The 7,196-nt window shown below is 48.5% G+C and overlaps 2 long non-coding RNA genes across 2 annotated transcripts; both read left to right on the top strand.

Moving 5' to 3' along the window:
- Nucleotides 1–208: 208 nt before the first annotated feature.
- LOC121836127 lies at nucleotides 209–2,407 on the top strand. The gene is made up of 3 exons (XR_006077792.1): nucleotides 209–229; nucleotides 2,131–2,275; nucleotides 2,369–2,407. It is a non-coding gene; the product is annotated as an uncharacterized LOC121836127 (long non-coding RNA).
- Nucleotides 2,408–2,426: 19 nt separating this feature from the next.
- LOC8037342 lies at nucleotides 2,427–3,742 on the top strand. The gene is made up of 4 exons (XR_006077791.1): nucleotides 2,427–2,518; nucleotides 2,590–2,724; nucleotides 2,858–3,018; nucleotides 3,670–3,742. It is a non-coding gene; the product is annotated as an uncharacterized LOC8037342 (long non-coding RNA).
- The last annotated feature ends 3,454 nt before the right edge of the window (nucleotides 3,743–7,196 follow it).

Raw genomic sequence — 7,196 nt, 5'->3', positions numbered from 1 at the left:
ACCTCGGTATATCCACACAGACACTCCTCTGACAAGGCAGCCTGTACAATGTCAGTCAGGCCAGGCCTAACGAACACCGACCTCGGCGGCACCACTCGCGGCTCCTGCGCGTCCCTGGACTGCTCGTGTGGGGCTTTTGTGAACCGTGAGGACGCATTTGGATATGTGGACTGTCCGGCCGGTTGGTGCTTGATTTGTGGCCGTCCACCAGCACAGCACGGGACTTTAGGTGAGTCAGTTTGTGGAAACAGGGCTGGTCTTGACCGCGTCTCACGTTGCTGCGCTCAGACTCTGTCCCGGAGCGCGCGCGTTCGGCCGACGCACGATTCACTGAGCGGAGAGGAGCACCTTCGGCGACCGAAACCCGAGTGCGCTCCCGATGTACTTATTTCCATTAGGAGCACGAGTGGCTTTTTCGAGCTCAGTGGCGACGCTTTCGCCTCATCTGTTTCGCTATTCTTTTGGCTGGTTTTGGTTAGAGCTCAAGCTTCTTGATCTGTCGTGCCTACGCAGCGCCAAGAGCCGACTCAGCGCGCTCCGTCGGCATCGTCACGACACGCTGGCGAAAGCCAAGCAGTCTATAGTCCGGCGCCTCGGTGCAGCCAGCGTGCTTCGTCGTCTACCGGCGGCTTGCTTGCGTGACGTAGCGATGGCGCGCGCGCGTCGGAGTGCGCTGCGTTGCAATATATAGACGGTTTACACACGCGCCCGATTACAGCCACCATTGCCGACCTTCTCTTGTCTTACCGAGACGCCAAGCCACTCAAGCGGGCTTTCACGAACCTCCACAAAGGACAACGCAGGGCAGAAAGACACAGTTCGACCTAAATTTGATAGGCTCTTGGGAGCACTTAAAACACGGGTTTTATTACTTGTTACTCAGGGTTAAAAGCAGGTGCCATAGTGCATTTTACAAAGGTCGCAAAACTTAGCTATGGCCTAAATGAGATAGGTTAATAATTGCTCTGTCTGGAAACTTTTTAAATTTAATTTTGTATAAGCCTTTTTCTTTTCAATACATCTGATCCTGTTATGAAAACTAAAGTATTGAGTAACTCCACATCGCCTTTTTTAAAACTTCGCTTTATTTTATACCTTTTTTTCGGCCAGCTCTACTATTTTTGCACCAATAAATTTTAGAAAAAATATGTTGCTCCGTGTATCGCTCTAATCAGGCCTGGTTTGTATTATATCCTGTGAATGTTCCCGGCTCTTATTCGTCACACTTAGTTTTCAACAAAATTAATAACTCCATTCTTTCATTCTTAATAACTCCTTGAAATGAGGCCTAAAATATTTTTATGTTCGTTGAGGTTTTTGCTACACGACCACAACAAATAGCCAAACATATACGAATGGCGTAAACATCAAATAGGGACTGAATAAAAAAAAATATTATGTTTCAGCTTATCCCTTGATATGTGTATAATATCCAATGCTTATAGCTCTGTGCAGAACCATTCCACGTACTTAATTTTTCATTTGGTTAAGAGAGTGAATCCTGAGCGGCTTGCAGATATCGAAATTCGAAAGTAATCTTAAAGAAAACGGGATAATTTCCTGACTTATTCCAGGCACCTCCTTCCATTAAATAAATGAAAACAAAAAACTTGAGTAGAATGAGAGAAACTTGATACAAGGATAGCGTTTGGTTTGCGATGAAACCACTCTTTCATATACAACCTGTGACTGATAAATACGAATATCTATTTATTTGCAGGAGAGGCAGTGCATATATGCAGGAATACAGCTTTAGTCCTTCAAAATAATTTTCCCCATGGTTGCGGATTTCTGGCAACGCGTGCCTCGCATACTTTGAGTGAAGGCAGCCTGTGGGGTGTGGTTGAGTTCAGCATTCACATTATGTTGTATGTCAGCAGTGTCCGAACTCTGTTGTCTTTTCAAGCGTTTCTTCGAGCGTAGGAAAAGGAAAAAGGGTAAATAATTCTTGAGCAAGGGGGAAGGGGGGTGGGTGATGAAGAAATAATTCATTTGCTGTATTTCCGTATGTATCGATCACCGAAATTATTGATCACCGGATTCATGCGCCGTATTTATTGGTTACAAGTTTGATATTGCAAAGCTGTTAAAGAAAAGTGTTCTAGTTTTGCTGCACTTCTTTTCGTACAGTGAAAACAATCTCGTTAAGGAGGCCAATACGGCACTTAGAAGAGTGCAATATTCATTGCTTGGGTCAACTTTGGCACAAAAATACCCGGACATGCTTTGGGACCGACCGAAACCTGGGACCAAGCTCTCAACGAGACGTCTCTGGGTAAATACATTTTCAACTGTTTAATTACCACTGCCCCGTGCTTCGAATGGTATCAGGGAGGGTTCCTAAAATATCTGTTTTGACTTCTGGCAGAGTGTATTCATGTGCCGGTTAACAGCGAGGCGAAAGATGAGGTTCGCACGAGAAACAAAAGACAAGGCGCAGGCAAACAATGGAGCGGATCAGTATGATGTAGACACTCTAGCGCAGCAGTCCACCCCAGATGCTCTCAAGGAACTGGAGGTAAATTTGTCTCCTGGCTCTCTTATGTGCATTCCAGCATTCAATGCCTCACACCCCCCTCCCTCTTTCAGTCCATCGACTCTGCTGTCAAGTGCCCAGCCTCAGTAAATGTGCCATATGTAGTCAAGCTCCTCAAAGTGACATTTGAAGAGAGGAAAGGCACCGTCTTGGACAAACTTCCAGTCTACTTCTTGAATGCTGAATGCGTAAGTGAGCATTTTCTATTTCATTCTAGTACGCACGCCGACCAAATCATACAGGCTGCTCTTTTTAGAGCATTGTTGACTATGTTTACCGTAAGAATGAACTTTGTCTACTCTCTTGGATAGCTGCTCGCAGAATGCGAGCTGCACTTCGCCATGAGTTTTACAAGCATGAAAGGCGTGTGCACCAGCATACTGGAGGGCTTCGGCAAGGATCACGGGATACGCCAAGCAACACTGATGGACGTTCAAGCCTTTCTGCGGTCAAGATCATCCCGCGATGATGCTTTGAGCACGGTCAGTCAAATTTACTAATAAGATAAACGCTTCATGTAATGGCCATGTTAGAAACACGGTATTAGGAACAAGCATTTTTTATGGGGGCTTGCATTGACATGAAATTTAATACAATCCTCGTTGCGTTTTAAAAATAGCTGCGTGACTACATTCCCGCAGAGTGCTCGGTGGACAAACCAGCGTGATGTACGAAATGAATTCAATGAATCAAAAGATCGCAAATATGCTTAGCGTGAAAATGAAGTGTGCATTGGGATACTGAGCACGACGATTTACCTGTCCAGTCATGCTCAGTCTCCCATGAGAGACATCATTTTTATGTCTAGGCATACCTGCGGCATTGTCATTCGTCAGATGTCTTTCATGGACCACGGTAATAGACTTACCCAGTGCTCGGCAGGGAAGTATAGTCGCGTAGATACTTTTTAAGACTGTGGGTTCAAAGCTATCATACTGACATTTTGCTTTTTGCTCAGTGATAATACGCCCATAACTCGGCCATTTGACTACCCAAAAAGCAATGCTCTTTAACTGACTTCGAATCAAAATAATCAAATTTAAGCCCACATTGACGCTGAGCGCAGCTATAGAGTGAGAGCGTGAAGATGGGTAGCAGCTATTTTATTAGAGCTTTGGGCACTTTGTTTCCAGGAAGACGTTCCGACAGTTGAGAGAGGATGCCCAGGACCGAAAGCCTTTCTGGGGTCCAAAACAAAGGATATTCTCTGTCCCGGAAGCAGTCCCCAGGTGGTCAACTTACCAAGCACCTTCTCCGACCTCAAGGCGTCTGTCCTTCTGCTGGGTGTTTATTATAGTTTGAACTTGAGCTATCCATCTTCCTATGGGCAGCTTTTAGGGTTTTTGCAAACATTCATTGTAAAACGGGGGTCAAGGTTCGACAGAGGTTACCAATCAGCTCGCCTCTGCTCCCTGATAAGTGCTTGCAAACAGTATTTGAAGTAGCTTAACAAATTGAGCGCTATTCTGGTTCTTGACAAGAGTACGGATCTTCCTCCTTTGCGAAATTTTCTACTACTTTTATTTCAAAGTTCGTTTGAGTAAAATAGGGTGTAGTTCTAAGTTAGAAATTGCGACAAGCATATCATCCCGAGATGTGATAAAATTTGTTTGGAATAAAGTTCTTTCAAGTTGAGTATTGCTTCTCTCATGCCAAACAGTTATTTTTGCCCTTCCAGCAAGCCCGTCTGGCACCTGGGAGGTTGTTGGCGAATAGATTTCATCCCGCTTCTCTGCATTCACTATAAAGTTGCCATCGAACCGCCAGGCAACTTGCTGCGTCCCCATTTCCAGTTTATTGGGAGAGCAAGCTATAAGAATTTCGTCATCATTGCGGTTGAGGATCACGCGTCATCTTTAAATGATAGGTATATTAATTCCCAGGTCCGGTGGGCAAGCTGACAGCATGCCGAACCCAGTAGCACCCTCACAAGAGCTCGGGGATCAGCGCTGCTCTTAAATCCAGGCCTGCAAGAAACATTCAAAGGCGGGAAAATTTTCTCGCCACTCTTTCACTGGTCCCCCTCGCACTTAGGGGGGGGGGGGGGGGAGTGTGAGGAGGTTTTAAACATAGGAAGCCGTTTTTGCTCATGGGATGGGTAACGTCCTGCTACTCATGGGATGAGTAACGTTCGCATGAGTAACATAATTACGCATAAATCAAGCGGCACAAAAGATGCACTTTTGTGCCGCATGTCATGAGTAATCACATTTAGAGTGAAGGGCAATGCACGGCGCCAGCAACTTTTCAGCCAGCGGAACAGTTTGAACTCGTACTGTCTATCCGGCGTGACGAAAGTTGTCTTCTCTCAGTCACGTTCTTCGAATTCGATTTGCCAATAGCCGCTCTTTAGGTCTGTCGATGAAAGGTATCGAGAGTGGTGTAGCCGCTCTAGCGTGTCGTCGATGCGGGGGAGTGGGTAGACATCTTCCTTCATCGCCGCCTTCCGTTTCCGCTAGACCACGCAGAACCTAAGCTTTCCGTCCTCCTTCTGAACTAGTACGACTGGAGTGGCCCACGGACTGCTTGAATGCTGGATTATGTGGTCGTTCAGCATCTCATAAACAGTCGCCAGGATTACCTCTCTTTTTTTTTTTTTTTTACGAAGACGCGGTACGGCGATCAATACACAGGGAGCGCGTCGTACTTGCTAACGATGCGGTGGTTTGCAACGGCGGTGTGGCGTACCTTCACCGACGTCGTAAAGCAGTGGCTCTATTCGGAGAGGAGGTTAATACGCTGCCGTCGTTTCGGACCTGGAAGCTTAGGGTCATTGCCGGGCAGCGCTGGTGACGTACAGTCTTGCTGAAGTGGCGAGCATTCTTCAGTAATCGCGGTGATATCGGCGGAGTTCCGGAGTTCCTCGACGTGGCCCACAGCTGCACCTTTCGTGAGGGGTTGCGTTTCTTGTCGGAAGTTCATCACGAGGACCCCAGTCCTTCCATTTTAAAGTTCAGCTACTCCTCTTGCGACGCAAATACCTATTCCCAGGAGCAATTGAAGGTTGTCTTCCAGAACGACTTCGCCGCAGGTAGCTGCATTGGTCACGGCGGGTACAACAACGCGTGATCGCGGCGGAAGGTTCACTTGGTTGGCCGCGACTCGGACTCGGAGTTTGGAGTTTCTCTGGAGGCGAAACAGGTGTCCGCAGCGTCAATTTATTCTGTTCATGGTCGATGACGGCGCCTTACTAACACAGAAAGTCCATGCCGAGAATGACGTCTCTGGCAGAGTCGTGTAGAAGGACGAATTTACAGTGCACGTCTCACCATGAATCTCGGATAGAGCAGTGCACTTTAAGACGGGCTTAAGAAGGTATCCTCTGGCGTTCGACCGTGTGGTCCACCTTAGTGCGTCATAACCTTCCGCATCGAGAGAGCCTCCCATTCAAGTTTGAGTGTACTGTCCCAATGTCCAAAAGTGCGGATGCTTCGCGGCCGTCGATAAGGACGTCTAGGTTGTTGGGCACGGTTGCAGAAAAGTCGTCGTTACCATGCGTGGAGTCAGAAGAGTGGGAGCGCTCCGGCGTCCTTCGGTCGTCCTCGGCAACGCCACTTCCGGGCTTTGCCACACTTAGTTTTCCTGGCGAGAAAGGGGCGAATTGCTCTCTCGACGGGACCGACGAGTAGGTGACACAGGGCGGCGCGGGGGCGCCGAGCGGGATCCTCGGGGAGAAGCTTGACCAGGGGATGATGCCCGGCGCGAGAACTAATTAATATCCCTCGGTCGCACACCGTACCTCGGACACGGGGCGTCTCCCGCAAACCGTCCAAGTCTAATTTCACGCTAAGCACATCATCGACATACGTGGCCAGCTTCAACGCAGTGGAAGCACACAGGTCGTCGGTCAGCCGTTCGCCAGACGTCGGTCTTTCTTGGCACAACTGGTTCACCGCACACGTGCGCTCGATCTTCCTGGCGTCGGGGATACTGCGCAGAAGGGTCGTCTCGTCAAAGTGGCGCCTGGTTGAGGGGAGTAGCCGGCGGCGACCGTCGGGCTACTGCTGTGTATGTCTCCAATGGCTCTTCGGGTGACGCCACGATAACAGGAGCCTCTGGCTGGATGGATCGCTGAACCTCCTCTCTCACTACTTTGGCGATGTAAAGTTGTGCCGGGCCTGTGGCAGCGGGCAGCAGCTTCTTGAGTTCTTCCTGGACTACTTCACGTATGATGTCGCGGATGCCAAAGAAGCTGAAACTGATGTCGTAGCACGATAGCGAAGAAGCAGCTGCGCTCGAGTGTTGATGGTAGTGGCTGGCTCTTGCGAGGAGGGCACGTTTCATGTGTATGGCCTCAGTGATAAAATATTCGATGATAGAAGTAGGGTTGCGAACAAGGCCACCGAAAATATCATCCTTCACATCTCACATGAGGATCCGCAGCTTCGTTTTGTCGGTAGCTTGAGGGTCGGCGCGAGCGTTCAGGCGCAGAGCATCCTAGACGAAGCTGGTGTGTCTCTCATCTATTCCTTGGCTCTTTGTTCGAAGGAGGTCTTCGGCCCTCTCGCGTCGGTGTTGGCTGGCAAACGTCTTCTTGAGTTCTTGCTTGCAGACCTCCCACGAATGTTAAATTGGATTTGCTTATATCGTATTATAGCTTACTTTTGGAAGGGTGACTGCGACAGCTTAACGAGGCCTCAATAAATCCACGTTCCCTAGC

The sequence above is a fragment of the Ixodes scapularis genome, unplaced genomic scaffold (assembly GCF_016920785.2).
Source record: "Ixodes scapularis isolate PalLabHiFi unplaced genomic scaffold, ASM1692078v2 PGA_scaffold1__304_contigs__length_218370807, whole genome shotgun sequence".
Taxonomy (NCBI): Eukaryota; Metazoa; Arthropoda; class Arachnida; order Ixodida; family Ixodidae; genus Ixodes; species Ixodes scapularis.
Note: the sequence above shows the minus strand (reverse complement) of the source record. Positions and strands in the feature narration are given on the sequence as shown.